Genomic DNA, 12,123 nt, shown 5'->3' on the forward strand with positions numbered 1-12,123 from the left:
CTGCTACTGGCTCTGTTCTGTAGCTGAGCCACCTCCGTTGCCTAGTGCGGACAGAAGAGAAAATAGAGAAGAAAGAAAAAGAAGAGGGAAATGAAAGACGCGCGCCGCTACAACAGCCCTCGTCCACCACCGAAGCAGTGGCAAGGGTAATGACGTCCCAGGTAGGAGAGTGCAATGATGGTGACAGGTAGGTCACCGCCGCTTGTCCCAGCCCCATCAGGGCCAGGATCAGCCACCCCAGAACCCTCCACACCTAATAATAATAGGCACCGGCCATGTCGCTATAAAAGGTACATATAACTCCTTTGAACAAAGCCAGCGATTTACTATTAATTTTAAAAAACAGCGTTTTTTTTATTTTCGTGGGCAGATAGGTGGTCTCTTGGCAGTGTCGTAGGGAACTATTTCCTTAACCCTTGACGTCACGAGTGAGTTGACTGGCAAGGCTTGCTAGAAGTTGCCATTCGCTGCGACCACTGCAGCCATAACGTCACGGACAAACTTCCGGTAGCTTCGAAATTCGTCCGCTCGTGCGCTGCGCGAACTCCTCAGGCGTCTCAGGTGTGTGCGGGCTGCTGTTACACAGCTCGGCGCCCTTCTGGGTTAGGCGGCCTGCATATCAAGTGCAACAACCAAAGCGACACACTGATCGGTGGAATGAAGCTGCATTTACAAGTATCTTATTTATATAACGTGGTTTCAGGAGTACCGGAGTGTCGTCTGACGAGGCAACAGCACGGTCAAGCACCGCAAGATAGCAGCACCTCCTCGATCGCCGTAAACACCGCCGCTGTGGCCCGTCCTCCCGCATACCGTACGCGAACGACGCGGCGGATCGTTAGCACCGATGTCCGAAATAAATCGTGCTAAAATTTGTTTGCGTCTGGAATACTGAGCCGACTATCAAGTATGAAGCCCTCGTGAGGATCGCTGACCAGCAGCAAATCGCTGGTAAGAGCGATAGCCGTGATGCAAGCAAATTTCTGCTCAAGCCAGCTGCTGCTGGTGCATTTCGGCTCATCCGATATGCTCGTACAAGCTCTGCGATTAATGCGTCGGCAGAGTTAATCCTATAATTATTTTACTAGGGCAGGATAGGATTCACAATAAGGCAGTTTCATAAGTAGACGATTTACGACAGCGCTGATCAATTCCAAAACGCCGACCGCCGCGGCTCCGAAGCGAAACAATTTAGACCTAGAGACGATTAGGGACGGTCACGCACGGCACCGCCGTTCGCCGCGCTTGCGCACCCCACCCCCGCAGTAATAGTGTAACGTACCTCAGCCTGCTCGCGGGATCCCATACTGTTAGTGTTGCAAACTCGTGTACTTTTATTACAGCTAAGGCCGCACATTTTTTGACATTCTGCTCAGCAACAAGCCGTTCAAACGATACCACAGGCAGGACAAGGCTTCAGTACGCAGTCGCTGCGCTGTCGGCCGTAATCGAAGACGTCGGGCGGCACAGTAGACACCGCATATTCTATACACCGGTCTTTAAGCGTGATACAGTGGGCAAATGAACAACTTTCTAAAGCAGACCCGCTCGTACGTTTCGCGCACTCGGGCGCCGACAAGTAGCCTCGGTTTGCGATAACCTCGGTTAGTGGTGTAACCTTGGTTTAGTCCGCCGTGTAACATAGGCTAACCACGGTTTCGCGTAACCGCGGTTACGCTAACCGTGGTTAACCCTACCCGTGGCTGCGCGAACTGGCGAGCGAGCGAGCGCGCGGCAACCGGAAGTTCGTTGACGTGACGTATTTCTCAGTGGAGCTGTGAACGTGCTTGTATTTTTTATATTTTTATGACTCCCTTCGGCGTACGAGTTGAGAGAGAAAATTGGAAGGGTCATTTTCAATCGCCGATGTGTTACAGAAGCTGGATTGAAAATTTTTGCGGGGGAATGATGGGTGGTTTAATATCTATCAGTGTTATGGCGTTGTTTACCTTTCTTGGTATCTTTCTAGAGGAAGTATTTAGAGATTTGGAATGGGAGCAGTTAGGGATAAGGGTAGATGGAGAATACCTCAGTAATCTGTGATTTGCTGATGACATTGCCTTGCTAAGCAACTCGGGGGATGAACTGCAAATAATGATTGATGACCTAGACAGAAAAAGTAGAAAGGTGGGTTCGAAAATCAATATGCAGAAGACTAAGGTAATGTTCAACAATCTCGGGAAGGAACAGAAGTTTACATTAGGTAGCGAAATACTGGAAGTAGTCGGCGAGTATGTCTACTTAGGACAGGTAGTAACCGCTGATCCGGACCATGAAAAGGAAATAACAAGAAGAATAAGATTGGGATGGAGCGCATTTGGCAAGCACTCGCCGATTATGACTAGCAGCTTACCGGTATCGCTCAAGAGGAAAGTATACAACAGTGGCATCTTGCCTGTACTCACCTATGGGGCTGAAACGTGGAGGCTAACCAAGAGAGTTCTACTTAAGTTGAAGACAACCCAGAGGGCTATGGAACGAAAAATGATAGGGGTAACATTAAGAGATAGAAAGCGTGCAGAGTGGGTCAGAGAAATAACTCAAGTTACCGACATTCTAGTGGAAATTAAGAAGAAATGGACATGGGCAGGACATGTAGTGCGAAGAGAGGATAACCGATGGTCGCTAAGGGTAACAAACTGGATTCCAAGGGAAGGAAAGCGTAGCAGGGGGCGACAGAAAGTTAGGTGGGCGGATGAGATTAAGAAGTTCGCAGGGGTCAAGTGGATGCAGCTAGCTCAGAACCGGGTTAAGTGGAGAAATATAGGAGAGGCCTTTGCCCTGCAGTGGGTATAATCAGGCTGATGATGATGATGATGACCTTTCTTGGTGACCATTTCTGTGGACCTTTAAAATAAAAGGATCGTAAAAGAAAGAAAGCTGTTCATATTTTGACCTAGGTATGCCGTGAGCGCAATCCCAAACATTCATTCATTCATATATATCTTTATTTATATAGACGACCTGAGGCCTAGAGCACAAGAGGTGGGTTAGGTGAGGTTGAGCGCGCCAGACACCGACATGAAGTCTAGCAGGGCACTAAGCTTGTGCTTTGCTTCGGTACTGGGGGCTATCCAGTCTTCGTAGTCTTAATATGGTGAGCAGATGTGCAGCGGGCGCGGAGGCTTGCCGTGCCAGGACAGGTCCAGATCAAGTGCTGTAGGTCAACGGAGTCAGCTGGGTAGTTGGGGCAGACGATCCTGGTTCGGGGCCATCGAATCACGATGTCCGGTGTGTACGTACGCTGCATCAGCTCGCGCCTTGTGAGTTGGACGGGCGAGAAAGGGAGGAAGGAATCGGAGGAGTAATGTAGGGGACAAGGTCCCGCAACAAACAACCCCGCTCATGTTTAGGCCGTGTGATGACAGAGTCCGGTATGATGAGGGATGTTGGACAACCGTAATGGTGGTCCGAGATTATCGTCCCCAAATAGGGCTATCCCAGCGGTCTTCCTCCAGTTGCAGGCCAGCGTCCTCGCGGACAGTATTGTTCTTTGTTACTTATGCGTGATGTCCAATTAATCCGTAACGAGACTTGTGAGATCTCTTGCAGGTAACGGCACTGTTGTTTGATGCGGTGTTGCACTGAGGTCATGTTAGACATGGCGCCGATTACTCCTTTCGGCTTTCCTCAGGTAGGGGGCAGCACTTTTGTATATGGCCTGTAGTTAGTATGAGTCTCGGCTGCACTCTCGGCAATATTTGCAGCAGGCGCAGGGGTTCCCGACATTTCTCAAAGTCCACAGCATTAACAGAGGCTGCTAGGCATTACTGCCTGTACGATGAAATCAGCACTAAAGAGTTTGAAGGCAACTTCAGCGACCCTGTTAATCATTTCCGAACAGTCTGGCGCATCGTGGATGCCAGATAGGCAGACATCACTTTAGCAGCTTCAATAGAGAATACTGATGTCACGCCCACTAGACGTCCTAAAGTGGGTGTAATGTGACGCCTTTTCAACATCTGCAAAATGCGGCAATGTTGATTTACTTGAGGTTTGAAAATTGGCCGTTTAAAAAATTTTTCGACAAGATTTATAACTTTCGTAACAGCAAATATGAGGTTTTATTTGCTGTTACGAAAATTATAAATCTTGTAGAAAAATTGTTTAAACGGCCAACTTTCTCATTTTCTGTCAAGCGAGAAAAGACTAGCTCACACAATTTAAGATTACTTCCTAGGTATGTCTCGTGTATTTGTTTCACCGGGAAGCTGAGCAGTTTAAGAGAGCGCTGGTTCAGTTCACTTCATCTTGATCTTTTTTACGGAGCGGTTTCATGTCGTGAAAGTGTTCTTGTTGCTCGAAACACGTCAGGGCCATGTCAGTACATGCAAAGCGCACATTGACCAGTCGGCCGGCATAGTCCCACTTATCGTAAAGACTCACTCCCAGGTAATTGGTAATCCACTTGGCGACATCATCGCTGGCTGAGCCCATGAGCTAGTGCGCATCTCGGTGATGCTACCTTGAGTGCTAGGTATGGTCCTCGAGGCGTCGCCATCAAGAGGCATCGTATGCATATAATGCAATGGGCCACCAAGGCGTCCACTCCAGCGTGGTTCAAACGGGGCATCCGTCTTCGGGGTATCTGGTTAATGCTTCACCCCGCACCTGTCACGAAATCCTTACGACCAAGATTTGTTGCCCGGACAACCCACCAGAGTGCGCTTGCGAGAACCCAGCACGAGCCGCTTACTTGTCATCTTCCTCGCCGCTCACTTCGTCTTTTTCTGGACTTCACTGTATCGTATATCATAACATACTATGCCACACCGTAAAACAACACCGTAAACAACCGATCTTGTCCGAAGCGTAAATGCCCAGAGCATAGTGAATAAGGCACGTGCACTCGAGATCACTGTGTTTACTCACCGTCCCAACGTAGTTCTTTTAACCGAGACATAGCTTCACTCTGATATCAATAATCATATATTCTTTCCTCCATAATACACTTTTCAGGCGTTATAAAAAGCAACGACAAGGTGGCGTGCCGATCTTATTACAGGAGAACGTCTCCGTTCTAGCTTGAAATCAACCAGAAAACCCCGAAAGATTTGTTCTCCAAATCACGCATCTTAACTGCACTTTTATCTAGCGTGCACTGTATAGGCCTCAAAATTCAGACCCTGCTTATGTGCGCGAACTGCAGGTTCTTTTTTTGTCTCAATAACAAAACAAAAATTTGATTTTTATTATTGACTTTTATGTGACAAGCATCGACTGGTCTAACAAAACGTTCGCGTATTCTGAAAATGCTGATACCATCCATGATATATTGTCGCGCGACCTGCAGCAAATAGTCAAAGATCCGACTAGAATACGAGATTCTACTGAGTCAATTCTCGATTTGGAGGTCATAGACGCACCTTATGCTGATTACACGCAACCGGTTCATGACGGCATATCTGATCACAAGCTGGTTGTCGTATCTTTGCCTATAGTTGGAAGCCGTAAAGAAATAGCTATGCATGCGAACGCATAAAAGATTACTAGAAAGCAAGAGATAAATTGACACTTGAATACTTGGAATTAACTTGTGGAAATTTTAGGAAAACGAGTGTCACAGAATTAGGAAAATGTTTCAGGAACATTTAAAATATTGTATCAATAATACCTCTATCCCACGGACATTTTCGATCCACACTGAACTTGATATGCATTGAGGTTTTCAAGGATTGAAGCATCCGGCGCTACTCGAGTGTTTTAAATGAGCATTGAGAAATTTGCTTATTGTGCCCTAGTGGCGCCAAATGTTCTTCCGATAGCCAACGCATGGTACTATCCGGTAGTACGGTGCGACCATATAGTCGTATGTCAAATTCGTAGCCAGGTAGTTAGTCTGAAATACAAAGCTCTGCAGTCGTCTGCTGTCGTCTGCCGTCAGTCGTAATGAGTTACAAAAGGAAGCACGAGATTTGCTGGCCTCGAAGCAGAGATTGAGGCAGCGAATATAAACAGACAGTCTAAAAATTCAGCTGATTTTTATGAACAGATGCAGATGCAGATGTCACAGACGCAGCTGCGCACGGCGGTACAGTGCAGCGCAAGCAGGTAAGATTGCAACGAACACTGGTTCTAGGATACGCTCCCCCACTTTGGTGAACATTTTGTCAAGCAAAGTTTCCGTGTGGCGCCGTCGACGTTCCGCTACCTAGTTGAATACTGCCGGCCTCTGCCGGAGCGCATCGGCACCAGCATGTGCTCAGCGATTTCTGTTGATAAGCACGTTGCTGTAGCGGTTTATTAGCTGTGCTCCTCAGCAGAGGATAGGTGTGACACCAATCTTTTCTCTCTTGGGCGCTCCATTGTGAACACAATATACCGAGAGTTATGTGACATCGTGTTGGGTGGTGTGCCTACTTGAGGACAAGTGGGTGAACATGCCCTCTGCCGAAAGAATGGCCGAGCAAATACGCGAATTCGGTGCTGTCTGTGACTTTTCTCAATTGTTTGGGGCGCTAGACGGTAGCACTAATCGATCCGACCAAAACAAAATCAGAAAACAATAAGAGCATCCACAGATTCATCCACTCCTACGAGGGTTCGGACACCGACCTTTTAGAGAAGGCACAAAAAAAATGTATGGGTGATCACAACCCCTCACGATATCAAGGAACCTATCGCGGAGCCGAAAACGAGGGACTCGACCGCCCGATAACTGTGGAAGAAGTTTATGCGGCCATAAGGAATACGACCAGAAACACTGCAGCAGGAGCCGACAGAATCGACAACGCCCTGATCCGGAACCTGAGTGACGACCTCATACAAGAGCTCGTAAGCTTTCTAAACAAACACTGGGAGGCGGAGACGGTCCCGAAGACTGGAAACACGCCGAAGTAATTATGATTCCTAAACCTGGCACACAGCTCCAAATTGAAAATATCAGGTCCATCTCGTTCACGTCGTGCCTCGGCAAACGTTACGAGTGGGTGGTGAGGCTCAGACTGAAAACTTTCATGGAAGATAATGACCATGTACCCCATACCATGTTCGGTTTCAGAGCGAAACTCTCGACGCAGCACATGCTGCTTCAAATACAAGAAGATGTGCTCCGCAACGTATCCCGAACGGGTGAAAAATGTCATAATGGCCCTTGACATCAAGGGAGCATTTGATAACGTCAGTCATGAAGCGATCCTTAGAGGCCTAGATGACCTGGACTGCGGACGCAGAATCCACGGGTACGTCAAAGCCTTCCTGTCAGATAGAACTGCCACCATCGGCATGGGAGACCTTCGATCGAACAAAATTCACGCGCCAAACAAAGGAGCACACCAAGGATCAGTCATCTCACCTATCCTCTTCGATATAGCTATAATAGGTCTAGCACGAAAACTAGAGAAGATCGAAGGCATCAGGCACGCAATGTATGCAGACAACATAACAGTCTGGACGAACACCGGTTCCCTCGGGGAGAAGGAAGAAAAACTGCAGGAAGTGGCCTCCTGTGTACAGCAATATCTTTGAGAAAGAGGACTCGCATGCTCGACTGAGAAATCGGAACTGCTTCGAGTGTGGAGAGGCAAACAAAACCGGACCGTCCAAACCAGTGGGAAAGTGAAACTCAACATCCACCTGGAAGGAATGCCCATCCCGGAAAAGACAACAATAAGAATATTAGGTAGGTGGGTTCAATCGAACCAACGCAGTAGTCATACTTTTACCATTCTCAAAACAACAACGCTACAAGTGACACGCATGATCACCCGCATCACCAACAGGCGGCATAGCATGCGCGAAGAGGACACACTAAAACTGGTTAGAAACCTGGTAGTGGGCCGAATTATGTACATCCTGCCCTACCAGTGCCCCAACAAGAGTGAAATACAACAAGCGGATGCCCTGCTACGCAAAGCGTATAAGACGGCTCTCTGATTACCGCGCAACACCGTCTACAAAAAAGCTCATGGCGCTTGGATTGCAAAACACATCCGAAGAACTACGCGAGGCGCAGGTTGAGTCGCAAAAACTCAGGCTGCTGCAGACAACGACTGGAAGAGCGCTCTTACAGAGACTCGAATACTCTGAGCAGATGCGAGAAATAGCGACGACGGTAACGATCCCCGACGAACTTCGCAAGTCTCTCAAGGAAGCTCCAATCCTGAGAAACATGGACCCTAACCTCCACCAAGGTAGAAGGGCCGATTTTATTCAAAAAACATACGCTCCTCAAGACACAACCGTGTATACAAACGCGTCCGCGAGAGGAGGACACAACAAAATTGCAGTGGCCACGGTGGTCGATTCGTCTCTACGCGAAGTGACCGGCGCCTCTATCCGACACTGCACAGTAGCAGAGGCCGAGGAAGTAGCCGTTGCTCTAGCTGTGATGGAGGGCTATAGAGCTGGCGGGCCGCTAACGATACTCACGGACTCTCAAACAGCCTGTCCAAATTTCATGAATGGTAGGATTGGTTGTCACGTGCTTCGCATACTCCTCGAAGCGAGCGACAGAATTAAAACCACGAAGAAAACAAGACCAGACACAAAATTATGTGGGTACCGGGGCACATGGGGGTGGCAGGGAACCAAGAGGCTGACAGGATAGCTCGAGCATACACTACTTTCCGAGCATCCGACGAGTCCGCGGAACTTTTGCCAGCACCCAAGGCATACTCGGCCATACTAGAAAACTGGAAGAAGTATGCGATACCCCCCACGTCACAGTTCTCTCACCAGAGAGGAAGCTTTCATATGGGGACAATTACAGACGGGTTCATACCCAAACCTACACATACTAAACAAAATGCACCCTACCATATACGCTGACAGATGTCCGTGGTGCGATGAAAAACCAACACTATATCGCATCACATGGGCCTGTCAAAATATAGATGTGGTCCCCAAAATTCGAAACCCGAGTGCGGCGCAATGGGAGACTCTGCTGTCCAGGGACCGCTGCGAAGACCAGCAAGGTCTGGTACAGCGAGCTCAACGGGCGGCAGTAGCCAGCGGAGCCCTGGACTGAGGACAACCGACCATTGTGCAAAAGCAGACATCTATGAAGAGGTCCCAAAAACCGCCAAGTAGTATAGGGCTAAATAAAGTTTTTCCTCCTCCTCCTACTCCTCCCGTGTCGCCTCCAAAGTAAAACGCATCGGACTACTACAACTACAAAGGCTGGTAAGTTATCTCTCATGCCACTGAACTTCTGTGTAGCTATAAAGAAATGCGTGTCCGTAAACGTTTTTCCTGCATATGCAAGTCGATTCTGAAAATCCCAGGTCCGCTAAAGATGCGACCAAATTTGCCGGAGACTGTGAGTGGTCACTAGAAGCACTGGCAGTTTGTAACAATTTTAATTGGCTCGCGCTGATATATCTTGTTCTCAAAACGTTATGGCTGATGGTAATTCGTGCAATATTTTCTCTTTTTCAAGGCATAGTACAATGCTGCTCGCCATGAGTGACCATATCTACCGCTTCCGGTACGTGAACGTTGGCTCGTCTGGGCGCTGCCAGTGAACCATGCATTTAGTAATGCTCCAACTGAAGTAATTCATTCAAGGGCCATCGCTTCAAGTTCCAACTGCCATCATCAGTGAAACAGCAGTTTCGCCACTGCCCCTGTGTGACCAAGCATTCCCGCAGACAGAACTCTAATAAAGCCCTTTGATCAGAGTGCCAACCTGGACGATAACAAAAAATTCAACTATTATTTGTCCAAGCTTAGAAAGGTGGTAGAGAACACTTTTAGAAGAATGAAGTCGAGATTTAGCTATTGCATGAAGTGAACGAAATGCAAGTTAGATAATGCTGTACTGGTGAGTCGTACTTGGTGCATACTCAACATTGTTGGATTCGGTGACCATGTGATGCAAGACTAGGTCTTTGACGCCAAAGCTTCCGACAACTTGTACGAGCAGCCGCGGCGGATGACAGCTGCTCAAACCATGACAGGTGCTGCAGCACGAGCTGTTATCACCGACAAACAACGAATGCAGGGCTGAGGTAAGAAGTGATGCTCCTTTACAACAGCATTTTCTGTCATACTGGTTGGTTGGTTTGATTGGTTTAGTTTCAAACATTGCATGAAAGGGCAAGACGAAAAACACAGAACACACGTAAAAGGGTGCTGATATTACCCAGAAATGTGGCGCAACAAATACAATGACATGCGAAGAAACACAACACAGGCGCACACTACCAACTGTAATATGGATCTGAACACACACTTCCTCTTCACCACTCCTCCTCTTCTACATCCAAGTACATCTTCTCATCATCCTCTTCTTTGCCAAATAGATAGTAGCACTTTACAGTTGGTAGTGTGCGCTTGTGTTGCGTTTCTTCGCATGTGATTGTGTTTGTTGCGCCACATTTCTGGGTACTATGCAGCACCAACTTCCCCTCAAGCTGTTATTTTCGTGCTGACATTGCTATTCAAAAGGCCATACCGGTAGTGTTTACATAACTTTAGCAACTACCATTTAATAAAATAAGGCTCTAAGAACTATAGAAATATCACGCATGACTACAGGGTATTGAGCGTAACACAGACACACACAAGAAGAGAGGACACCACGAGCGCCCAAGGTTTCCTCTTTTCGTGTGTGTGTGCTGCCCTGAATACCCTGTACTCCTTGTCTGAAAGACCACTAGCCCAGAATTTAACTCTTTTAAAGTGTCACACATTACTGCAAAATACAACTTAAGCGCTGTCTCAGGCCCGGAAAATGCAAAACAAGCAACAGAAAACAATGCCTAAATATCTGATAGATTTGCTCATCACTTGTAGAAGCACTGCACGCAGATAATGTAGCCTAAAAACAAAACACGCACCACAGGAGACAAAACTGGAACACACGAAGGTAAAAAAGTAGTGCGAGCTTTGGCCTTCAGCGGAATGTTTTGCACATTCCCACTAATTATCTTCACCTGCAAGGTAAGGCAATCTGATGTCACCGAAGACATCAAATTGCGGCTGCACTTTGTACATTTACACAAGACTGGTCTTAATGTTCCAGTTCATACGTCACCTCAGCATTCACTCTACACGGTAGTTCGAGTATCATGGATAGGCATTATCTACAACAAGCTAAATGGAATATGCAGATTCAAGAGATGGCACCCCAGTACTAAAACCAAAATAAGCATGTGCAGAACCCGAAGACAAAGAATAAAGTAGAGCCACGAACTTTGCGCTTGCGCTGAGTGAAAAATCGGAACAATGAAGCGTATTTACAGTGGTGGTTTATTTGCAAAAGGGTGTAAATTGAAGAGGGGAACCAGCGGCATGAGATCAGCCAGCCCAGCGTAGAGTTTTCGCTAGGCGGCCGCCATTCGACTCTAACGAAAGCCGATCTTTTTCTTTACACGTGCTTTAATACAATGTGGCACTCTCCATATAGATTTCGAGTATGGCATAGTATTCACTCCGAGGTTCTTGAATAGAAAAAAGCAAAAGTAGCTTGTGTGGAGTGCTATAGCTCCATCTTTAAAAGAATAACGCGATACACTGGGCTACTTACCAACATATATACAGCCCCGCTTTAACCAAGACGTGCCTATGTGGCCTAGGAGTTATATGTCTCAATCAGAATGCAATGACCCCCGCTGACTGATTCTGATATCAGCCTCCCATATGAAAGGAGAGGCCCGAGTTGGTAGCTCCTGCCAAATGTTACTTTTGGCAACCTACATCCAATCAGTGAATTCTCCCCACATAATTTGGAAGGAGGAAGCAAAGAGTACAAAGCGCTGAACGGCTTGTGCTGCCTTCTTTTGTGTACGGCTTTTCCGCAAAACTATCGGTTCTAGACAGATAAGTACTCTGGACCAGTGTTAGCGTCATGAGCAGTTTGAGTGATTGAAATAACTCAAAATTCCTTCTACAACACGTGATATATTACAAAGGAAAGTAGGCCACAGAGAGAAAGATAATCTTTCCTTGAGCGCTTCAGTGTAGCCACTAAAGAAAACCTGCGAGCGATATTTGTTCATGCACCTTGCCCTGTGCTGCCCGCATAAAGCTCTTCCTACTTTGCTGCATACTTAATTATAAATTTATTTATATCAATCATTTCGTTCTTTTCGTCAAGATGTACTTTTTCGTAGCATCTGTGTAATGTTCTGTCGGTAGAACAGTATTGCGAGAATGGTTAATAGCGAAGACTGCTATTAA

Source organism: Amblyomma maculatum, chromosome 9 (genome assembly GCF_055883805.1).
Source record: "Amblyomma maculatum isolate TAMU_Amacu chromosome 9, ASM5588380v1, whole genome shotgun sequence".
Classification (NCBI taxonomy): domain Eukaryota; kingdom Metazoa; phylum Arthropoda; class Arachnida; order Ixodida; family Ixodidae; genus Amblyomma; species Amblyomma maculatum.